Source organism: Capra hircus, chromosome 8 (assembly GCF_001704415.2).
Source record: "Capra hircus breed San Clemente chromosome 8, ASM170441v1, whole genome shotgun sequence".
Classification (NCBI taxonomy): domain Eukaryota; kingdom Metazoa; phylum Chordata; class Mammalia; order Artiodactyla; family Bovidae; genus Capra; species Capra hircus.
In genome coordinates this window covers 99,082,200-99,105,792 of record NC_030815.1, presented here as the reverse complement: position 1 = coordinate 99,105,792, position 23,593 = coordinate 99,082,200, and positions in this window count along the sequence as shown.

The following is a 23,593-nucleotide window of genomic DNA, read 5'->3' as shown; positions in this document are numbered from 1 at the left end:
AACGTTCAGGGAGGTTTCACCTGTCACTTGAAGAGCAATTACTACTCTGCCCAAAGACTGAAGCAGTTTAACTAACTGATTGATTGTTTTCCCTTTCTTTTCATAACAGGCATCGGTGGAGCTGTTTGGGTCATAAATCCAAGCCAACACCAGATTTGACATCCCTCTCCAGTATATCCAGAATATATAATTCTTCTTTCTGGCTAAGACCCATCACTTTCTTCAAACGGTGCATTTTCTCTTTACTTCCAGCGCCAGCTCTAGAGGACAAGTCTTTTGAGGGTGTTTGCTCACAGGTAAACAAAGCTGTTATTACTTCAGCAGAGTGACTGTGTAACCAGCTAGAGCAGAGAATAACAAGATGAGCAAAGTGAGACCAGAGAGGTTGAAGGACTCAGAGTCACGGAGCTGGGATTTTAGCTCAGCTCAAACCCTCCAGAGCCCACATTCATAACCACCAGGCTCAGCCAGTCATATGAAGGGGAGGCAAGCCTCAGTGGTGAATAAGTGGTCCTTTCCCCTCCAGTGATACAGATATTAAAGAATTCGAAGAACACAACGATGTGAATGGACCTAATGTCACTGAACCATACTCTTAAATGATCAGTTTTATGTTATGTATATTTTGCTATGATAAATTTTTTAAATGCATGATGGAAGGTGAGATCCTAAGCCCCCAAAGGGCTTAGGCACCTTTGGGAAGTGACCAGTTTGAAAGGTTTGCATCTCAAGGTAGAAGAATCACGATTGGGAGCATGCATCTGGCTGTCATCTGCGTTGTGGTTCTAGCTCAAGAAATGTGAATGGCCAGAGTGAGAAACAGAACAAACACAAGAAGAGAAAGCCCAGCAAAGGAGGCTGAGGAAGTGTCATCTGAGAATGAGAAGCAAAAATCAAGATGGATGTTTCCATGAAAAATCACAATGGGGAAAAAAGGTTTCTCAACAGGGTCAGATGGTTTGGGGAGGTTTGAAAAAAAAATGATACAGACTAAGAAGAGCCTTGGGCAGCCAGGAAACCATGGGTAACATGGAAAGAGCTGTGTATGTGTACAGGGTGAGCCTGTAAGCAGCGACAGAGAGTTGAGAATGAATGAGAGGTGGGAAAGGAGCATCCTTGAGTACAAAATACTCCTTTAAGATCTTTGGATATGGAAGATGAGGGTGTTGGGGAGAACTGGAGGTGGTCTATGGGAAGCAAAGGCAAGTTAGAGGTTGTCAGATGAGGTGAGACTTGAATGTTTCAGAAGGAAAGGGAATTAGGCATCAGGGAAGCGAGGCCAAAGACATAGTCAAAAGGGGAGATAAGTGTTCGGTCTCAGATTAGATCAGAGGGCATTCAAACAAGCCCTGGTGGCCAGGTTAGCCTTGGAAAGAAGGGAAAATGAAAGAGGACAAAAGATGGAATGAATAAAGGTGAAGACGTTTTAGTTGAAGGAGAGAGAAGTTGAGTGAGCATATATCAGAAGCCTAGTTTCCTCAGCTGATGGAACTGTCTTTGGCTGAGATAGGTGGGAGAAATAGAAATGGTTTGTAAAGAAACTGTGAGATATGGGGAAAATTAAGACATGATTCTTAATCAGAAGTATGCATCAGAATCTCCTGGGTCACATTTCTCTGGATACATGTATAGAATTAAATATCTATGGGGTGAGGTAGGGGTTAGGGATGAACCATTGTACTAATTGGATTTACTAGGAATAGATAGAAGACTCTTTGACCAATTGTGTTTACTTCCTCAGTGGCTTTCAACTGCCTGGGACTGAAGATATGCAGTGGTCATGTTCCCTAAGTGTTGAGGACTGTCAAAGTAGCTATGGCAAAAAGTCAAAGGGGAGAAGAAATTCAGAATGCTCGACCCTGGGGACATGTCCAGGTGGAAATGTAGCAGACTCTTCCGTATTTTTTGGCTGCCCAATTTGTGAAGCCCTTTCCATCTTTAGGGGAATTCCCATATCACAAGCCATAGAGAGAGTCAGAGCCAATTCCCAACATAGAAGCTGGGAAATGCCTTGCTTCCCAGGTCCCTGGAAGTTATGACATGGCATGCAATCCAGGTTGTGAGGTATGTGCACTGGCCAAGGGCCTTGAAGACACAGCATTAGAGAATTCTCTCAGGCTTCTGCTCATCTTTGGTCCTGCCCATTGCTCAAGCCTCTTCTCATCTTCCCAGCTATTCTTCTAACTACATGATAAATGCACTTTCTCTGCTCCTAGCAACTCAAATCAGTTTCTGTTGCTTGTGACTAAGAACTCTAAGTGGAACAGGAAGACATGTGAAGAGTAGAGGGAAAACATTTTCTCCTCTTCCAGCACGTCTCCCCTCAAATCTCTAAATTTTAGCATTTTAAAATCATCAAACCCATTATAAACACAGACATTTATAACCCAAGTTGTACCACTTCTTTCATAAACTTCTATCGTGTAGTCATTCTATACTAGACATGACGCAATGGCTTTGGTATTACAAAGAATTCCTAGTTTAGTGCTAATATGGGTGACTTTTTGCCCTCCACACATTTGAAATCTCAAAAGATCTACTACAATGGGTGCATAATGTGTGTAACAAATCACTAGTTCTTGCTGGGACATTTAACCACGTTGCATAAGCACTACCCCTATTGTTTCATGGTTTTTCTGATAGACACTGTATTGCAAAGCATTGTATGGAGAGAACACAGAATGCTCAATTTGCAAATAGATGCTTTGGTAATAAAAACTGCAGAATCTATTTTAGGGCATGAGTCCTTTGGGAACCACAGACGATCACAGCCTATTCTCTGTGGGGAAAACAGGAGTTCTGAAAACTGAGAGGGAAATGACTCGCCAAGACCCACTGAATGAGTTAAAGTTTTGCTGAACAGAAGCTAAGAGTGTGAAATTTCGGAGTAACCTGAAGCTTTCCTTTGACAAAAGTAATTTTCAAAGGAATGCCAGGTGGTCCAAACTGCTTGTATTTGTATCAGCTATCTTTTGCCTAAGATCTGTGAGAATACATGGTCATTCAAAACATATGGCTGCACAGAATCAAAAGGCGGGGAATGGTGCTGAGAGCCCTTTTGGCTCCTGTGGTTGTGAACAATTTGGGGAAGTTGATGGGATTTCAAGTATGTGATGTTTTTCTCAACGGGATTCAAATGACAGATCCATAGAGAGAGTCCCCATCGTGCAAGAAAGAGAAAGAAGTTAGAAAACAGAGCTCCAGTGTGGGAAATAAACTAGGCTGGATGTCACTTAAAGCATAGACTGTCGAAGCTCTCTACATAGAAGAATCACAATGAGCACCTGGAAATCCATCCAGAAATGAACAGTAGAACTTCCGTTTGATGGCTTCCTTTTCTCCGGGCTAGCCTTGGCAACTGTTGTTCAGTCACTAAGTCATGCCCAGCTCTTTGCGACCCCATGAACAGCAGCATGAGCCTTGGCAATGTCAGCTGATCAACACTGTGAATTTCTGGAAGAAACCAGGGGCTATAAGGAGAGCATAGAGGAACAAGATCTGGATGGTTAGGGGTCATCCCACCTTCACCTTGCTGGGACATTCAGATGTTGATAAACATTTTGAAAAGTGGGATTAGGAGGTGGGTATGACACAGAGAAAAGGGATGAGCTATAAAGACAAGTTAGAATCCCGGTACTTGGACTGACCAGTGGCACAAATTGAATTCCCTTAGCTCAATATCCTCATCTGTAATGGAAGATAACAACTCTAACCTCATAGGGATATTGCAGGGAATCAAGATAGATTGAAAATTCACGAGACTGACCACAGCTGGTGCTCCAGTGATGGCAGGTCCTAATTATTCAACCCAATTGCCACTTCGTTAACGCCGTCACAGACCACATCAAGTGACTTGATTGTATCTACCCTTTTATGTTAGCTTGGTTTGTTTTTGTTTTTACAATGTAAGCTTTTAAGAAAAGGGGTGAACTATCAATAGTCTTTAAGTCCCCCACATAAATAGGTACTTCTCTTTCACCTTTTAAGAGGAAGGATTCTGCTCTGTGTCATTTATTGCCTAGAAATTTCATTACCAGGCTCTCCTTTAACAATTCATAGACACCTACAGCCTGATCTTTTGGAGTGAGTCAATTTAATAATTATAAATAAGAAGGAATGACAAGGGAATACTTAAGAGGACACGGATTAAGTCCAAGGAAAAGATGGAAAGAAAAGCTTAAGTGTTTAGGGAGTGGAGTGTTTAGGAAGAAAGCTACATGCCCACATAATAAAGGTGCTCCTTAGTGGAAGTGATTCAAGGTTTAGGAGTGAATTAGCTACAAAGGGGAAAACTCTTTGGGAAGGCCCATCTGGCTGTCTGATGCCAGTGGACACAATCAGATCACAGGCTTCTCAGAGAGCTTAGGCGCCAGTCTAGTTTGCCCTAGAACAATGACCACGAAGTGCCCCGTCAGCTTCGAATCCTGTTTTGCACTGTGGCCATCGACACTTTCATTGTTAACCATGATGTGATCATCCGGCAAGTCAGCACTGCTGACAAGAGAGAGATTTTCTAGGGGGTTGTCTGTGCAGGGACAGCGACCTATCAGTTAAATCCTGTGTGCCCTCCTGTTTGGGGAATAAGTAATGAAATTGGGAAAGCCGAGCTTCAGCTCCTACCACTTACGTATGCTGAGCCCCTCTGATGCCCTTTGGAATGTCCAGCGATTCAATCCTGCATGCCGCCTGCCCCCTGCCGTTGCCCACCCTCCATACACCGGCAAAATGGGTTCAACTTGGGTTTGGCCCCCTTAGAGCTGTTCTCACCAAGAGGTAATAGCCAGAAAGTCTCAAAAACTGCTCCTTCCTGAGGGCATGGAGAAGAGGGAACCCTCCTACCCTGTATGTGGGAATGTCAATTTGCGTAGCCACTATGGAAAACAGTATGGAGGTTCCTTAAAAAATAAAAACTAAAATTAAAGTTACTATATGATCCGGCAATCCCACTCCTGGGCATATATCTGGAGAAAACTCTAATTTGAAGAGATACACGCCTTCCTCAATGTTCATAGTAGCATTATTCACAATAGCCAAGATATCAAAACAACCTAAGATATATTTTGACAGATGAATGGATAAAGACGTGGCACATATATATATATATACACACACACACAGATACACACATCTACATACAGCAGAATGTTGTTGTTGTATGGACGGAGGAGCCTGGTGGGCTGCAGTCCATGGGGTTGCTAAGAGTCGGACATGACTGAGTGACTTCACTTTCACTTTTCACTTTCATGCATTGGAGAAGGAAATGGCAACCCACTCCAGTGTTCTTGCCTGGAGAATCCCAGGGACGGTGGAGCCTGATGGGCTGCCATCTATGGGGTCGCACAGAGTTGGACACAACTGAAGCGACTTAGCAGCAGCAGCAGCAGCAGTGGCTAAGTCATGTCTGACTCTTTTGTGACCCCATGGACTGTAGCCTGCCAGGTTCCTCTGTCCATGGGATTTCCCGCCAGGCTTCTCTGTCCGTGGGATTTCCCAGGCAAGATTACTAGAGTGGGTTGCCATTTCCTTCTCCAGGGGATCTTCCCAATCCAGAGACTGAACTCACATCTCCTGCGTTGGAAGGTATTCTTTACCCCTGAACCACCTGGGAAGCCCACAATGGAAAATTACTCAGCCATAAAAAAGAATGAAATACTGTCATTTGTAGCAACATGGATGGACCTAGAGCTTATCATACTAAGTGAAGGAAGTCAGACAGAGGAAGAAAAATATCAAATATCATATGATATCACTAATATGCAGGATCAAAAAAATGATAGAAATGAATATATTTATGAAACAGAAACAGACTCACAAAGAAAAAATTTATAATTACCAAAGGGAAATAGAGGGGGGATACATTAGGAGTTTGGGATTAGCAGATACAAACTACTATACATAAAGTAGATGAACAACAAGGTCCTACTGTATAGGACCTTATACGGGAAACCTTAAGATATTCAATATCATTCAATAACCTATAATGTAAAATAATCTGAAAAAGTACATTTATATACATGCATGTACACATGCATACATATAACTGAATCACTCCAGAAATTTACACAGCATTGTAAATAAACTATACTTCAACAACAACAAAAAATTGCTCCTTACCCAGTATAATCCTTCCAGCTGGGCCATCATGGACAGACAGGCTTTCCTCAAAACAGCTCAAGGTAGAATGGGAAGAGCACCCAGACAAAATCTCAACACTAGGTCCTAATCCTAACTCCGCCACTTACTGTGTGACCTCAGAAGAGTCACTTAACTGCTCTGAGCTGAAGTTTTCTATTTGTACACTGGGTAAGAGATAGCTAACTACCACACAAGGTTCTTATAGGGATGAAAGGAACTCATGAATGAGAACATGCCTTAAGAACTAGAAATGCTCTCAGAGGGGCAAGGACAACAGTCAAAGCGATGCCTTGGAAGCCAGGAACTCAGAGAGGTAAGGACTGGTCAGTGGGGTGGCGGCAGGTGGAGCGAGGCGATGTCTTTAAGACTGCAACATTCTGTAGCAGCCACAGGCTCGGCCCACCAGGAGAGAAGACTCGGCTAATAGATAAGACAAAAGAAGCTTCCAAGTATCTGATGAGTTTCTCCGACCATCAAATCAGTAAATGAAAATGTCCAATGCAACCCAAGGCTCTCTTTGACTCCTTAATGTTCCTCAATCACTCAAGTGAGTTCTGCTTTATCCAGTGAAATGGTTCCCATCCTGATCTACATATTTAATTAGCTTTGCGGAATGCAGAGAATACGATGCAGGGTCTGAGCATGTGGTGGAAGCAGCAGAAAGAAGGAACCAGAAATACTTGAATCTTTTCTGCCATCTGTGTGTGTGTCAAACTTAGATTGGAAAGCTACCTGGTCCGTGTTTACATGACTGTGCCCTCCTCTCTCATTCATTCAGAGCTAAATTTATCCCACAAGAGGGAATGGCATACTTGGGGAGGTGGGGGTGGAAAAAGAGTTGATGCAGAGGCGTCTGCTTGACTGGGAGCCAGGAGCTCTGGGGGTGGGGAGAGCCCCTCAGGGAGGCTCCGAGGATGGAGCCTGTGCTGACTTGACAAAGGAACGTGTGTTATGTTCTGCTGAGGAGGGAGTGAGCATGAACAAGACTGCAGATCCTGCGTTAGAGAAAGCAGTTCCCTGAGCTGCCCTGGGCTCAGTCCTTTGGGAAATGGACACTCAGCCACTTTCCAGGCTTCTCCCCAGTGAGAGCCGTGTCTGTCCCCTGGGGAAAAGCAGCTGGCAGAGCCACGTCCAAGGCACAGCTGAGCCTGCATTCTCTGCTGATGTTACTCCCGTCGTTTCTTCTCCGGGGACAGCCTTCTTGGGCTGGGCGTGGAGGACAGAGAGGCTGCTGCCTTCTAGGGTCTGAGCTGGATTCAGTGCTGTGCACCCACATTTGGGTGTCAGACTGTTGATGCTAGTGCTAGGATCCAGGCGTCTCCTGTCTGTCCTTTACGATTCCCCCTCTTCCCACTCAGTTCCTCACTTTCCATCTCTAGCTCCTCACTTTCACTCTTCCCTAAGTCAAGCCCTAGGGAAGCCATCTGTTGCCAGTGGACAAGCCATGCAGATTGAGATGGCGTTTCCTGTGGCTGGAGAGCTCTCTGCTGGAATGGACGACCTCCCTCTGTAGACGGGCAGTCTGTTTCCAGCGGGAGCTCGGTCCCCTTTTGGCATGGAACTCCTCTTTGCTGGAATGGGGGAGGAGAGGCTCCTAGGGTTCGGGATGGTTCTCCTTTGTTTCAGGCTCAGAAGTCACCGTACATCTTTGTCAGAGCTTTACCCTGTTTCTAGCCTCCAGTCCCCCTACTCCTCCCCAGAGAACTTGACACCTTCTTCATCTGTTTGTCCCATTCCAAATTTGGTACTTTCTCATACCATGAGCTATGCCTGGAATGCAGACTCCCCCTCCCTTTTCTAACTTCCCAAGTCCCCTCTTGTTAACTCCACAGCGGTCCAGAAATCCCACCCCCTCAGGGCAAGCATGGTGGTCCCTTTGGGAAGGAAAAGTGGTTATCCCTCCCAATTCCTAACAGAGTGTGTGACTAGCAAATTATTTACTTGACTTGTCCCTCTCTCGGTTAACTCTAAAAATGATAGAGTCCTGAAGGAAAGCTCGGATTCATCAGCATCCTACAAGCTACTACGAAGGTTGTTTGCATGTAACAAAGCTACTAGGTTGGCAGGAAGCATGGATTGGACCAACTGGACCTTACATCTCCATTCTACCACTTAATGACCTTGAGAAATGTACTTGACTTCTCTGAGCTTAAGTTACTCTTACTCTGTCTGTAAAATGGGAAAGATATTCATATCCATCTTACAAGATTATCATAAAATCAAGTGATTATAATCCAGCGATGCCATGTGCATGCATGCTAAGTTGCTTCAGTCGTGTCCGACTCTTTGCGACCCCATGGACTGTAGCCCGCCAGGCTCCTCTGTCCATGTGATTCTCCAGGCAAGAATACTGGAGTGGGTAGCCATGCCCTCCTCCTGGGGATCTTCCTGACTCAGGGATCGAACCTGCAGCTCCTGCAGCTCCTGCATTGAAAGTGGTATCTTACCGCTGAGCCACCTGGAAAGCCCACATGATGTTATGTATTCATCATGTAATGTACCTCCTGACATATTGAAGGTGGTCATGAGTACTGTTTCAAAATCATGAACCTAATCTTATTTATTCATCCATCTGTGTCACTCTGGATGTGTTTTTATCTAGATATGCTTGTATCCAAGCAAAGATTCTAAGTCACTTGTTCAGCCCATCACAGGGTGCTATATTCATGCCCTAGCTCCCAAATTCAAATGTTGAAACCCAAATCTCCAATGTGATGGAGATGCAGCCTTTGGAAGATAATTAGGTCATGGGAATGGAGCCCTCATGATGGGATTAAAGAAGAGACAGTAGAGAGCTTGCTTTTCTCTCTCATCCCACCATATGAGGACACAGGAAGCAGATGGCCATCTCAAACCAGGAAGAGGGCCCTCAAGAGGAACCCAATATCTCAGTACCCTGATCTTGGACTTTTCTGCCTCCAGAACTGGAAGAAATAACATTTGTTGTTTAAGCCACAAATCTGTATAATTTTTCACAGCAGCCGAAGCTAAGACCCCAGGTATGGCCAATTCGGCCCTCAGTCTAGACCAGCACTGACTCATGAAAGCTCCGGAGTCATGCTTCTTGCCTCTAGAGTTGGCTCTCCAAGGTCTTTTGATGCTGTGCAAACCTTTTTGGAACGTTTTGGCTTTGCCAAATTCTGCACCTATCATGAGGGACTGAAGGAGACAAAAGTGCAATGTGTCCTAGGGGGTGATTTATGCTGCCATCTAGAGCAGTGATTCTAAGCTTCTCAGGAGGGCAGATCAGAGTCCTTTTGAGGATCTGGTAAGAACTGTGGATTTAAAGGCAATGAACACACCTACAACATTTTGTATATAATCTCTTTCAGAAACCCCTTAAATTCTTCCATGGACACTCTTAGAAGATCCACAGACCTCTGGTTAAAAAACAAAACCAAAAAAAGAGTCTCTGGAACCGAGAATACTGGGGAGAGGCAAGAAAGAGATGAGAGAGAGTGGCTTTATGAGGCAGGAAGTTCAACGTGGTTATTAATGCAAGAGACTGGAAGTCTGGGTCCCTCCCGCTCGGCCCTGTCACCACCACCTCTCCCCTCCCCTGCCCTCACCAATGGCTGTTCAGACCACCTGTTCCCCACACTGAGAGCTGCCCTGCCTTAATTCCCTTCCACAGTTTCTGCAGAGAAAAGGCACAGGCACCAGTGAGGCCCCACCTGGGCGTGAGCTACCTCCACAATGTTTCTCCCAGCTCAAGGCTTCCTCTGACCGATGTGTATACAGCCTTTAGTCCTTCTAGAGTGGCCACATGATGTGAAGAGCCAGCTCACTCACTGGAAAAGACCCTAATGCTGGAAAAGATTGAAGGTAGGAGGCAAACAGAGGACGAGATGCCCCCTTGAAGAAGGGGGCAACAGAGGACGAGATGGTGGGATGGCATCATCAACCCAATGGACATGAGTTCGAACAAACTCTGGGAGATAGTGAAGGACAGGGAGGCCTGGCGTGCTGCAGTCCCTGGGGTTGCAAAGAGTCAGACACAACTGAGCGACTGAACAACTAGAGTGACCTTCACAGGTCTCCCCCAGAAGGGGCTTGTCTTGCATCTGTGTATGAGTAAGCATCATATCAATCCCTTCTTGCCTCCGACAATCATGTTGAAACTATTTTCTAGTCTAGGTGGAAACCATAAAAAAAAGAAAACAGGTATCAGTTTGAACAAACTAATAAAATGGTTTGTCCGTATCATCTTCAAACGGTTAGGCTCTATCCTGTCAGGCATCTTATGAATAACCTCCAGTATTCAAAATCCACTTTCCAAAGGCCTGCCCCACTTTCCTGCTTCCACCACTGCTGGCTGAAGTCATCTGACTTCCATTTTGGAACTTCCCACAAGAATTCAAGCTTGGTCCAAAACCTCTCCAGCCTCCAAGGAAAACAGACCATTGCTGAATTAAAGACACTGTTAGGTCAGTTGGAGCCAAAATAAATGGAGCCAGCTTTTCCTTAATGAGGGGGAAGCAGCCTTTCCAGGGTGGTGACCTAATCAGGCAAGGGACAAATGGGTGTCAGGTTTCAAACTCCAGCCCCTTGGAAAGCCAGGCAAATGATATTTTCTTTCAAGAGGAACTTCAACAGGCTTGGAGGCAGCCTGGAGATTTCACACTTACCCTCTGAGCAAGTGAAGCCCTAAATTTGATAATCCTATTATTTAAAAAACATTGTAACAGCCCTTGTCTATAGAGGAAACATTTATTTGGTAAGAATATGACCACTGATGAGAAAAAAATGGGCAAAGATACTCTTTTGCTGTTTTACCACTCCCTATTAAGGGGTACAAGCTAGTATTTTCCCAAGTAATAATAAAGCAGGAACAAATTGAGTTAAGCAAAAAGCTGAAAGTTTCCAAGTTTATTTCTAAATTAAATGAAGGTCTAAGGAGTATTGGCGAGAACAGTTTGAATTTGAATGTAAAAGGTTTTTTGGGGTTTTTTTTGGTTTGTTTTTGGTTTTTTATCTTTAATAAGCACTGATGTGATACTTTGTCCCTGAATCCCTTCTATTAGTAAGTGCTTTGGAGACATTAACAAGTGTAATCCTCACAATGACTCAAACAGTAAAGATTCCGCCTGCCAATGCAGGAGACCCAAGAGATAGGGGTTCAGTCCCTGGGTTGGGAAGATCCCCTGGAGAAGGAAATAGCTATCCACTAGAAGATCCTGGTGAGCTACAGTCCATGGGGTCACAAAGAATCAGATACGACTGAGCAACTAAACACACAGTCCTCACCACAGCCCTGTGAAGGCAGCACTATTATTATACCCATCTTACAGATGCACACACTGAGTCACAGAGAGCTTCTGGTCACACAGCTCCAAGTAGCAGATGCAATAATATCTGGTAATCAGCTCATGCTGCTGGAAGAGTGTATCTGTGTGGGACTATTTAAATGTTGGGAGAATTTATCTGCATAAATAATATGCATTTAAAAGAGGTGAAATGATTCCTTTTGAGGTACTTAGAATATTATCTTCTCTGAGGGTTAAGACCTCAGATAACAACCACAAAAGGGGGAGAGTGCTAAGTCAACTTCTTCCATCTTTCTCCTTCCTTTCTTTATAGAAAGGGCACACGTATTAGGCACATACTGTATACCCAGGCATTATCCCAAGTGCTGGGGTTCAGCAGAGAATGGGACAAAGAAGCTGCCTTTCTGCACTTCCATTCCAGGGAAGGGAGAAAGACATTAAAAGTAGAAAAATCTACAATCTAAGTCCATCCTAAAGGAGATCAGTCCTGGGTGTTCATTGGAGGGACTGATGTTGATGCTGAAGCTCTAATGCTTTGGCCACATCATGCGAAGAGCTGACTCATTGGAAAAGACCCTGATTCTGGGAAAGATTGAGGGCAGGAGGAGAAGGGGACGACAGAGGATGAGATGGTGGGATGGCATCACCGACTCAATGGACATGAGTTTGGGTAAACTCCGGGAGTTGGTGATGGACAGGGAGGCCTGGCGTGCTGAAGTTCATAGGGTCGCAAAGAGTCGGACACGACTGAGCAACTGAACTGAACTTCAGAAATATTTCAAAGAGAAGCACACTGAGGGGGGAGAGAGGTATGCAGATAAAGGAGTGACACTCCATCAGAGACCTGAATGGAGTGAGTGACAGAGCCCCGAGAACATTGAGGCAAGAGCATTCGGAGCGAGGGAACAGCACACGGAAGGCTCTGTTCATGAGTGTGCTCAGATCCAGTGGAGGACCACTGAGGGGACCAGTGTGATGGGGGCTGGAGAGGCGAGGAGTTGAGGCGTGACAGAGGAGGCAGAGTGATCCAATCAGATCATGGCCTTGGGAGGGTTTAGACAAGTTGTGAAGGGATGCATTTACACCTTAAAAAAATCACTCTGACTGCCAGTGACGAAGGAGAGAAGATGTGAGCAGGAGATCGGATGGAGGACAACGCAGGATTCCTGCGACAAAACAATGGAATGGCAGGACAGAGGCAGACAGAATAATGGCCTCAAAGATGTCCATGCCTTGGTCCCTGCAGCCCGTGACTGTGTCATCTTACATGGAAAAAGGGACTTTGGAGGAGCGAACATAGGTGGGCACTGATGGAACCAGTGCCGAGACAGATCCAGGAAGCCTTCACTCCAGGGCTGGAGGAGAGGCGTGGCAGCGCACAAGGATCCAATGCCAGCTCAGGAGAGGGCAACAGACCCCTTGCGGTCAACCCCCAGTTTACAAAATGTCGTAGAAACTTGGGGACACTGCATAACTTCTCTAAGATCAGGCTCCTTTGACCAGGAAAGGACATTAATAGTGACTAACCTGTAAGGGTATTCTGAGGACAAAGGACATGATCTCGGTCAAGCCCTGGGCCTGGCAGGTGCTAAGTGCTCTCATAAACACGGAGCGGCAGTGTTCCTGTTAAGAGCCCTGGTGCCAGGATGTTCTGGCCTCAAAATCAGCTCTGTATTTACTGAATGGGGGACCCTGGGTGAGGCCCTTAAGTGAAGTCGCTCAGTCGTGTCCGACTCTTTGCAACCCCATGGACTGTAACCGATCAGGCTCCTCTGTCCTTGGGATTTTCCAGGCAAGAGTGCTGGAGTGGATTGCCATTTCCTTCTCCAGGGGATCTTCCCGATGTTTCCTCAATCTCATCCTAGGTAAACTCAGGTTAACATTACGTACCTTATGGGGTGCATGGGGAGGCCTGCGTTGGCTTTTATTACTCTGGTGATTTGAAGATGATAAATAATGCATGCCTTCTAAAATCGTAATTAATGTTGATTCCAGATCTTTGGAACCATAAAATATGAAATGAAAATCTAAAGGAGAGGTCTGTCACGTAAAAAAATAAGTCTCTGTAAAAGAATATTTGGGATCCCTGGGTGGCTCAGAAGTAAAGCATCTGCCTGCCATTGCAGGAGATGTGGGTTCAATTCCTGGGTTGGGAAGATCCCCTGGAGAAGGAAACGGCACCCCACTGCAGTATTCTTGCTTGGGAAATCCCATGGACGGAGGAGCCTGGTGGGCTACAGTCCATGGGGTCGCAAAGAGTCGGACACGACTGAGCAACTACACAACAGATATGTAAGTGACTCACAATTTTGCCTCATCAACACGCAGTGAAAGGACAGTGTAACAGGAACTACATGCACGGTGAGTGAAGATGCTCTCAGCTCTGCCTTCATCCGCGTGGCTTCACGGTGCTGTAAGCCGCCTCGTACACCCAGGCAGCGAGGGCCTCTGCTTACAACTTAAACCTTGCTGTGGGCTGCTGCAGCCGCTGCTGCTAAATCGCTTCAGTCGTGTCCGACTCTTTGTGACCCATAGACAGCAGCCCACCAGGCTCCCCCATCCCTGGGATACTTGGAGAAAATCTCAGTGAGCTTTCAAAAAATGCAGATGCTATCTTGGAGAGTTAAGAACTAACTCCTACACCAGATTTCCGGCTCAGATTTTAAACTCCCACCCCCTCCCCAACCTGGTCTGACTGTAGGTCTCCAAGCCATTACACCTGGGCTGTATCAAGAGCCAGGGACTTCGGCACTTACCAATGACTGGAAAACCCTCAAGTCGTTTGTGCCAAAAACAGAGGCAACAAAACGATGATCCCCGCTCGGCAGTGTAATTGACTCAGCAGTTGAGACACAAACAAATGGCCCTTTTGTGGGCAAGATGATGACCTAGAACTCTGAAATCTGAAGAGCTAAGTGCTAATGTGCAGTATTCCCTTAAATGCCTCTGAAAGGACTCCTGGGACTGTAATGAATGTTCATTTGACATATCTTACCAAGGAAGTCAGGGAAAGCCTGCCTGCCTCTCCTCCTAGGGTCTGGCTGAGTTTGTGAGGGATGGGGGAGCTTCCGGGCACTGGGATGTGATGGACCTGGGTGTAACCAGCAACCACATGGCCTCCGTCACAATCAGTCCTGGTGTTGACATCAAACCCCCGACCAAGCTGCAGGTCTCATCTGCTTGGGCTCAGGGGTTTACTCCAAAGTCTCACTACTCCTTGTGTGGTCTGTGGACAGCAACAACCGTGTCAGTGTTGACATGCAGCTTCTCACTGGCCTGAAACATACTGGATCAAAATCTGCATGTTTATAAGATTCCATGGTGATCTTTGGGCAGATTCAAATTTGTGAAGCTCCAATCTAGGGGCAACACAAAGGTCCATATAGTCAAAGCTATGGTTTTTCCAGTAGTAATGTCTCACAGATGTGAGAGCTGGACCAAAAAGAAGGCTGAATGCTGAAGAATTGATGCTTTTGAACTGTGGTGCTGGAGAAAAGTCTTGAGAGTTCCCTGGACAGCAAGGAAATCAAACTAGTCAATCCTAAAGGAAATCGACCCTGAATATTTATTGGAAGGACTGGTGCTAAAACTGAAGTTCCAATACCTTGGCCACCTGAGGTGAAGAGCTGACTCATTAGAACAGACCTGGATTCTAGGAAAGATTGAGGGCAGGAGAAGGGAGCGACAGAGGATGAGATGGCTGGATGGCATCACCGACTCAATGGACATGAGTTTGAGCAAACTCCGGGAGATGGTGAAGGACAGGGAAGCCTGGCATGCTGCCGCTCATGAGGTCGCAGAATCAGACAAGACTGAGCGACTGAACAAGAACAATCTTGGGCCGACTGGGTCTTAACTGTGACAGCATAGTAGACCTGGGCTGCTTTAAAGTAACACCCATCCCTGGGGCCCCACTCCAGACCAACTAGAGTAGCATCTATTTTCAAATTTTATTATGCAGCTTGGATTAAGAGCCATTGATCTAGAATTTCACTGATAATGATAATGATAGCAAAGCTTGCAGGTAACCTTATCAAGAACTTACACATGTCAAACTCTTGTTATCACTGTAGTAACTCATCCCAGTCCTACAAAGAGGTACTATTATTTTCTCCACTTCAGAGATGAAGAAATAAGAAACCATCTAAGGTTACAGAGGTGGATGTGGCAGAGTGAAATCTGTGCTTTTAACTTTTCCACAGATCATTGAGCCTGTCACAGACTGACTTGATCAGAATCTCTAGGGGTGAGACCTAGGGAGCCACAGTCTAAACTTATGCAACAGCTGAATCTTTTCATACGAGAGTGTAATATACGAGAACCACACTTTATCTACTCCCCAAGGGGCTTCTTTAATTTAGGACTTTGGAAATTGAGAAGAATCAGAATACTCTAGGGAGCTGAGATGACTTTTCTCAGTAGCTACTTTAGATCTTATGTACTGGAATGTTTTAACACATACCTGTTGGTAGTTTATACTACTCAGATATGAGCCTTGAGTAGTCACATTCAGTCCTCTAAAGACTGGTCAGATCTTTTAACCACAAATAGTCCCAGATTTAATCCAGGTTTCACTTTGCGGTTCCACATGATTCCCGACTCAAGAGTTTCCCTTTACCCAGTTATTCATTCATCCATCCATTCACCCACCCATCCACATCTATCCATCCATCCCCCCAACGTCATCCACCTATCCATCCATCCATTCATTCATCTACGTAGACATCCAACCATTTACCCATTCATCCATCTAATTATATATCTACCTGCCCATCCATCCTTCCATCCAACCAACCAACCAGTATTCAACACTTTACTGCCTGGCATTGAGGTATAGAGTTGAGCAAGGCACAACCCTCAAGGAGCAATGGAAACATTAAACATAGCTTTACAAAACAACAAATGAAGTTTGATGACAGGGATAAGTTTAAGAGGGACTAGGGGTAAAGAGGAGGAAGCCAATTCCTCGTAGCTGGGGATGCTGCCAGGGTAGGGTCCAGGATGGCTTCCCAGAGCGGGGAAAATTTGAGAACAGAATATCCAAGGATGCGTAGGCCCCCAGTAGGGAGGAGATGGTCCATGGGGAGGGGACAGGCTGTGCAAGGGCCAGGAAGCGTGAGAGACAGCCACATGTTTGGGACGCTAGAAGCTATCCTGTTTTGAAAAGGGATGTGCAAGATGGAAGAAGGTGGCAGATGGCACTGCTGAGATGAGGCAGGACCAGGTCACAGCCCCACTCAGCACATCACATATCCTCTGCGGGTGATGGGGGGCCACCAAAGGGGGTAAACAGGGGAGTCACTTTCGAAAGGTCACTGATGGGGCTACTTACTAAGAACAGATGTTTGGGTAAAGCCAAGAGGCAGGGAGACTATTTTCAGAGTCTAGAAAAGAAATGAGAAGTTCCTGAATTGAAAATAATAGCTATGTATTGGATTGAATAATCCCTGAAAGATACGTCCAAGTTCTAGTCCTCAGTACTTGTTAACACGACCTTATCGGGAAACGTTACAGATGTAGTTAAGGATCTTGCTATGAGGGCATGCTGTGTCGAGGGTGGGTCCTAACGCAAAGACTGGTGTCTTTATAAGAGAAAGGAGAAGGAGACTTGAGACACACAGACCCAGCGGGGAAGGTCAAATGAAGACAGAGCCAGAGACTGGAGTTAGGCAGCGAAACGGCCAAGGGTCGTCGAGGATTCTGGTGATAGCCACCAGAACCGAGGAGAGGGACATGGGACAAACTCTCCCTCAGAACTTCCGGAAGGAGTCAAGCCTGTTGACTCCTTGACTCCAGACTTCGGACTCCAGAACTCTGAGAGAATACACTTCTGTTGTTTTAAGCCCACTCCTCCTCCTGTCTGTGGTAATGTTACATTTGCCCTAGGAAACTAACAGCAACTAAAATCTACTACTGACTCTACGCCAGGCGCCTAGTGAGTGCTGCAGAGGTTGCTGGTTCATGTAGCACCCCCAACATTCCATAAGGTAAGCACTAGTAGCAGCATTCCCATCTATCAGATGACAACACCGAGGCAGAGGGAGGCTTGGTCATTTACTCAGGGTTATAAACCAGTAGTGAAGTCACTCAGCCGTGTCCAACTCTTTGCGACCCCATAGACTGTAGCCTACCAGGCTCCTCCATCCATGGGATTGTCCAGGCAAGACTACTGGAGTGGTTTGCCATTTCCTTCTCCAGGGGAATCTGCCCAACCCAGGGATCAAACTCGGGTCTCCCGCATTGCAGGCAGACGATTTACCCTCTGAGCTACCGGGGAAGCATATGCCAAAGCCTTTGACTGTGTGGATCACAATAAACTGTGGAAAATTCTGAAAGAGATGGGAATACCAGACCACCTGACCTGCCTCTTGAGAAATCTGTATACAGGTCAGGAAGCAAGAGTTAGAACTGGACATGGGACAACAGACTGGTTCTAAATAGGAAAAGGAGTACGTCAAGGCTGTATATTGTCACCCTGCTTATTTAACTTCTTTGCAGAGTACATCATGAGAAACACTGGACTGGAAGAAACACAAGCTGGAATCAAGATTGCCGGGAGAAATATCAGTAACTTCACATATGCAGATGACACCACCCTTATGGCAGAAAGTGAAGAGGAACTAAAAAGCCTCTTGATGAAAGTGAAAGAGGAGAGTGAAAAAGTTGGCTTAAAGCTCAACATTCAGAAAACAAAGATCGTGGCAACCAGTCCCATCACTTCATGGGAAATAGATGGGGAAACAGTAGAAACAGTGTCAGACTTTATTTTGGGGGGCTCCAAAATCACTGCAGATGGTGACTGCAGCCATGAAATTAAAAGACGCTTACTCCTTGGAAGAAAAGTTATGACCAACCTAGATGGCATATTCAAAAGCAGAGACATTACTTTGCCAACTAAGGTCCATCTAGTCAAGGCTATGGTTTTTCCAGTAGTCATGTATGGATGTGAGAGTTGGACTGTGAAGAAGGCTGAGCACCGAAGAATTGATACGTTTGAACTGTGGTGTTGGAGAAGACTCTTGAGAGTCCCTTGGACTGCAAGGAGATCCAACCAGTCCATTCTAAAGGAAATCAGCCCTGGGATTTCTTTGGAAGGAATGATGCTTAAGCTGAAACTCCAGTACTTTGGCCACCTCATAGGGAGAGTTGACTCATTGGAAAAGACTCTGATGCTGGGAGGGATTGGGGGCAGGAGGAGAAGGGGACGACCGAGGATGAGATGCCTGGATGGCATCACTGACTCGATGGACGGAGTCTGAGTGAACTCTGGGAGTTGGTGATGGACAGGGAGGCCTGGCGTGCTGCGATTCATGGGGTCACAAAGAGTCGGATACAACTGAGTGACTGAACTGAACTGAATAAACCAGTAGGTGGCTGAGCAGTTTTCTCACGCAGGCAGTCTGGGAGCAGAGCCTGTGCTTTCAGCTCCCTGGTCTCATGTCAGGCAGATGGAGAGGAAGGAGAAGACTTGAGGAGGTGGGAAGAGTGACTAGGACCTGGCAATTCGCCGGACATCTGGAGGGCAGGCAGGAGAAATCGAGCCCCCCAGAGTTCAGGTGCTGGTGCCTCCATCCTCTAGTTTCCATCAGCCTCTGTTTTCCCTGGCACACCGCCCCCTAAGATGTCCTCACCTGCCAGCTCTCGCCCTGCTCTTCGCACTCGCTTCTCAAGAAGTCCTCCTTGGCTCTCCCCAGATACGTCCTCAAAATGGTCCTCCTCTTGTTGATTCCCTGGAAAGTGGTCTCACTGCCCACTCTCCTCCGTGTCAGCTCTGGCTTTTCTTACAGCTTTCAGCTCTCGCCCAGCACAGAAACTTCTTCTGATCCCAGGTTCTCGTGTTTATTCTGCTCTCTGCTCTCAGCATCCCTGCCTCTCTCCTCCCACCATCTCCATCTCCCTGTAAAATGAGGAGGCGAGGCATCCAGGTCAAGGGCTGGGAAGAAAACCATGTCTTCCAAGGGAAAAGGTGACAGCTTCCTCAGGGCTGTTTATTTTCTCTTTCCCTTTAAAACATTTCCCATTCTCTCAGCTCAAGGCTGGGACCAAAAAAAAAAAAAAAAAAGAGCAAGCAAAAATACTTTTTGCTCCTTTATAATAACTTAGGTTTTTTTCTTTTTTCCTGGCCCGCAGTGAGTGTTTTATGAGTCTGGGCTACAACAATAAAGCACATAATCTACTGTGTTATTGCCATAGAGAGGTGCACATTGCTATTTCAGGGGCTTCTCCAGTGGTTCAGCAGTAAAGAATCCACCTACAGTGCAGGAAACGCAAGAGACACAGGTTTGATCCCTGTAAGGAAGACCCCCTAGAGAAGGGCATGGCAGCCCATTCCAGCATCCTTACCCGAAGAACCCCATGGACAGAGGAGTCTGGCGGGCTATAGTTGATGGGGTCGTAAAGAGTCGGACATGACTGAAGTGACTGAGCATGGCACACACTGCTATTTCAAGAAATAGCCAGCTCCTACAATTTCCTCTGTGGGTCTGCGATGGCAAATGTGCCAGTCAGCATAACTGATCAGTTCATTTAAAGGTGGATATTAGCATGATTCCACACGTCTAGTATTAAAATGGATTTTTATTAAATACTCTGGGATGAAATTTCATTGGAAGGTCCCAGGATATTAAAAAGATAAATATTTTAAATTTAAAAAGTGGACACAGACCTACAACCCAGGTGCCACCACACTTCCACTGAACCAAGTTCATTGCCAAAAATGGAGCCATTTCAGAGACACAATTATGTAAAAGAATAATGAGAAATTCAAAGGCTCAAAAACTTCCCAGAGTTCCCTGAAATACTGTAAAACTCCTTTCAGGAAGCACACAGGTTTATATGATATAATACAATGTTTTACATTGTTTATCTTTGTTCTCAGACATCATTTCACAACATTTTACCAAGTGGAATTTTCAACATTCCTGACATTTTCATCTGTTTTCAGACATTCAGATTGTTTTTAGAAAAGCAGTCATCTTTTTTGGGAAGAAATTTGCCATGTACCCAATGGGTTTGCCAGCAACTTAAGATACCGTAAGATTAGATTTTCCTTTCATTTCAATACTATTTTACATATAGCCTATTTTGTATTCAAATATATCTAAGACACAAAATGTTTACTAAAATCGTTTCTAGGTATTCATAGTAAGTCCATTTTACTTAAGGGTGACTTTTACTCCTCATGATCTAGCTATAGAATATAGTAAGCAATGATTAATTGACTCATGCTTCTGGAGTGGTCTTTAATGAACCCAAACCTTCACTCAAATGATAGACAATCCGTAAGAGAATAGTTGGAACTCGCTTACACTCACTCAATCTGTGTGCTAGGATGACACCAAACCACAGGACTGAGAGATAATTTGCATTTTCCTTTGAGTAAAAAAAAGGATACATTAAAATAAAAATGTAACCATTGGAAAACTCCCAGTGAGCTAGTGGGGGGAAATAGTGTATTTGCATTCGGCAGATCAGAAAGATCGATTCCTCTTTTACTGGTTCATTTAACAATATTTAATGATCACCTGCTATATGGTGGTCTCAGGGCTAGCTTTTGGGTTTCTAGCAAAGAGAAACTCTTCCCTGGGGAGCGGATGGGTCTTCCTGTCAACTCTTTCCCCACTAGACATTGTGGGGAAAGGAGCCTGGAGAAAGCCACAAAAGAAAGTCTTTCAAATCAAAGCTCAGTTCATTGTCGGTATTCCACTTACTAGGTAGGGTTATGCTTACAGAACCTGAACCTCAGTGTTCTCATCTGCAGAATGGGACTAATAACAAGATAGAAGACTGTCATGCAGAGTACACAAAACAATGGGCAAGCTGGAAGTGCTCCTTGCAAAGTAACATGTTCAAAGTAGTAAAGACTATTACAAGAAACATTAAACTTCCTTGAGTTTCTGTCTCCCTCTTTCCTTTTCACTCCTGCCTTGTGGCCATTGCCTAGCCACTGGTATGATTTTGGTGAATTTTGGTATGATTTTTGCTTTGTGGAATTTACTTAGCCTAAATCCCACAAAGCAATGAGGAAATTGTTTTCTCTGTGTTTATTTTCAAAGTACTGTGGCTGAGAGTAAAAACAGACATACACAAAAAGTTACAGAATGAATGATTCCTGTTATTCTGACATTCTGGATAAGGCAAAACTATAGGGTCAAAAGTCAGATCAGTGATTGACAGAAGCTGAGAAGAGTGGAGAGAGGGAATTGATGACAAAGGGGTCAAGGGAACAATTTGTGAGAAGGGAAATATTCTGTATCTTGATTTTTCAGGTGATAACACACCTGTATGTATTTGTCAGCATTCACTGAACTGTATACTTGAAAAGGGTGACTTTTACTGTATGGAATTTATATCTCAATAAACCTGACTTCAGAGTAAAAGAAGACTGTGGCTTGGGACCATCAAGATTTCCTTTACGAAAAAAATCTATGATCAGCACAGGAAATGAGCAATGCTCCTGGGAATATTCTTCTAAGAAACTGACTATAATAAAGACAGACATTGATACTCCTCCTAAACAAGTTCTCCAGGAATTCAGAGGTCAGAGAAACATCCATCCAGGATACCAAGGCATATATCATGGAAGAGATTGCATTTAAACTGAAGAGTGCAATTAATCACTGAGTTTTTTTTTCTTCTCTACCAACTACGATCAATATCTTAGACTCCAGTCTCTGTTTATAAATTGCTCATAAATTTTACTGTAACTTTGATTATTCTTCTATTCTAAAAGTTTGCACATTGTAATGCATTTACCAGAGATTAAATGATTCACATTATCTTGCCCCTTAAAAAACAATCACAGTCTTGAGGCAATGTTTCCTGAGTTTGCGGTCCATAGGAAATTGTTTTTACATGTCCACTTATAAATGTTCTTCCATTCAATGAAATGAAGAAAAGTAGAATGTCGCTAGAGGAGACAACATGTCCTCTAGTAAGAGGTTGGAAAGGGGTCTGAAAACAGATTCTGTGACTCACAAGTGACTTTGTAAATCAACAAGAAAAAGATCAATAATCCAAAAGAAAAAGGCGGCGGGGGGGGGGTGTGTGGTAGGGGGTAGGGGGTGGGGGTGTGTGTGTGAAGGAAACTATGTAAATGGACAGTTCAGGAGAGAAAATACAGTGGCTCTTAATCATATAAAAAGATGTTCAACCTCAGTGTAATTAGTCAAATGGTTACTTCTCTTAATATGCACTCCTATGAATCAGTGAGACATGATCAACAGTCCCGGGGTGGGGGGCGGTGGGGGAATGGGCAAAATAAATGAATAGACAGTTCGTAGAAGAAAAAGAACAGATAGCCTTGAAACATATGAAAAGATGCTTAAACTCACTCAGACTAAGAGAAAGGCAGATTAAAGCTGCACTATTTTGTACTCACTGCACAGGTTAAAAAAAGAGTTTACCAAGTTTGTTAACACAGTACAGGAAACACCCTCACTAGAGAGTTTAGGAAAAATCAGCTACTCCTGGGACAACCTTTATGCAGAAGCATTCAGGGGATGTCTATTAACATTACAAATCACTATGATTTTGACCCAGCAATTCCTCTTCCACGAATACTATCCTACAGCTTATCCATGTGCAAAATGATCTGTACCACGTTATTCACTGCAGTTCCATCCGTAATAGTAAATGCATGCCCCTCCTTGGGTTAAATGAGTTTTTATACATCATCCCAGAAAACACTATCCCACTGTCACAATGAGAAAGCTCTTCATAGGCTGATGAGAGGCAATCATCCAGGTATATTAGAAATCCAGACTCTGAGGCTCCCCTCCAGACCTCTGGAATCAGAATCCTCAGGATAACAAAACCCCCAGATGATTCCTATGCGCAGAAACGTGTATGAAGCCCTGATCCTCCGGTTCCTACTCATGGTCACTCCAGGCTTGACCTCTTTCCAGAAGTCTTCTTACTCTACCTTCCTTCTTCCCTAATCTACACTGAATGCCTTTCCTGGTTGACCATCATCCTATGTGTTTCTCTCCATGTCATTTGCCACATTTTAATTTTCTGGCCTCTTCTCTCACCCCCACCAGGAGATATTCACTGCTCACAGTACCTAGCATAAAGCCTGGTAATATGTAATAGCTGCTAAATAAACATCTTTTTGAATAGGCAAATGGATGAACCAGGCCAAATAAAAGTGGGAGTGGAAAAGTCTGCTGAGTGATCTTTCTGCCATTTAC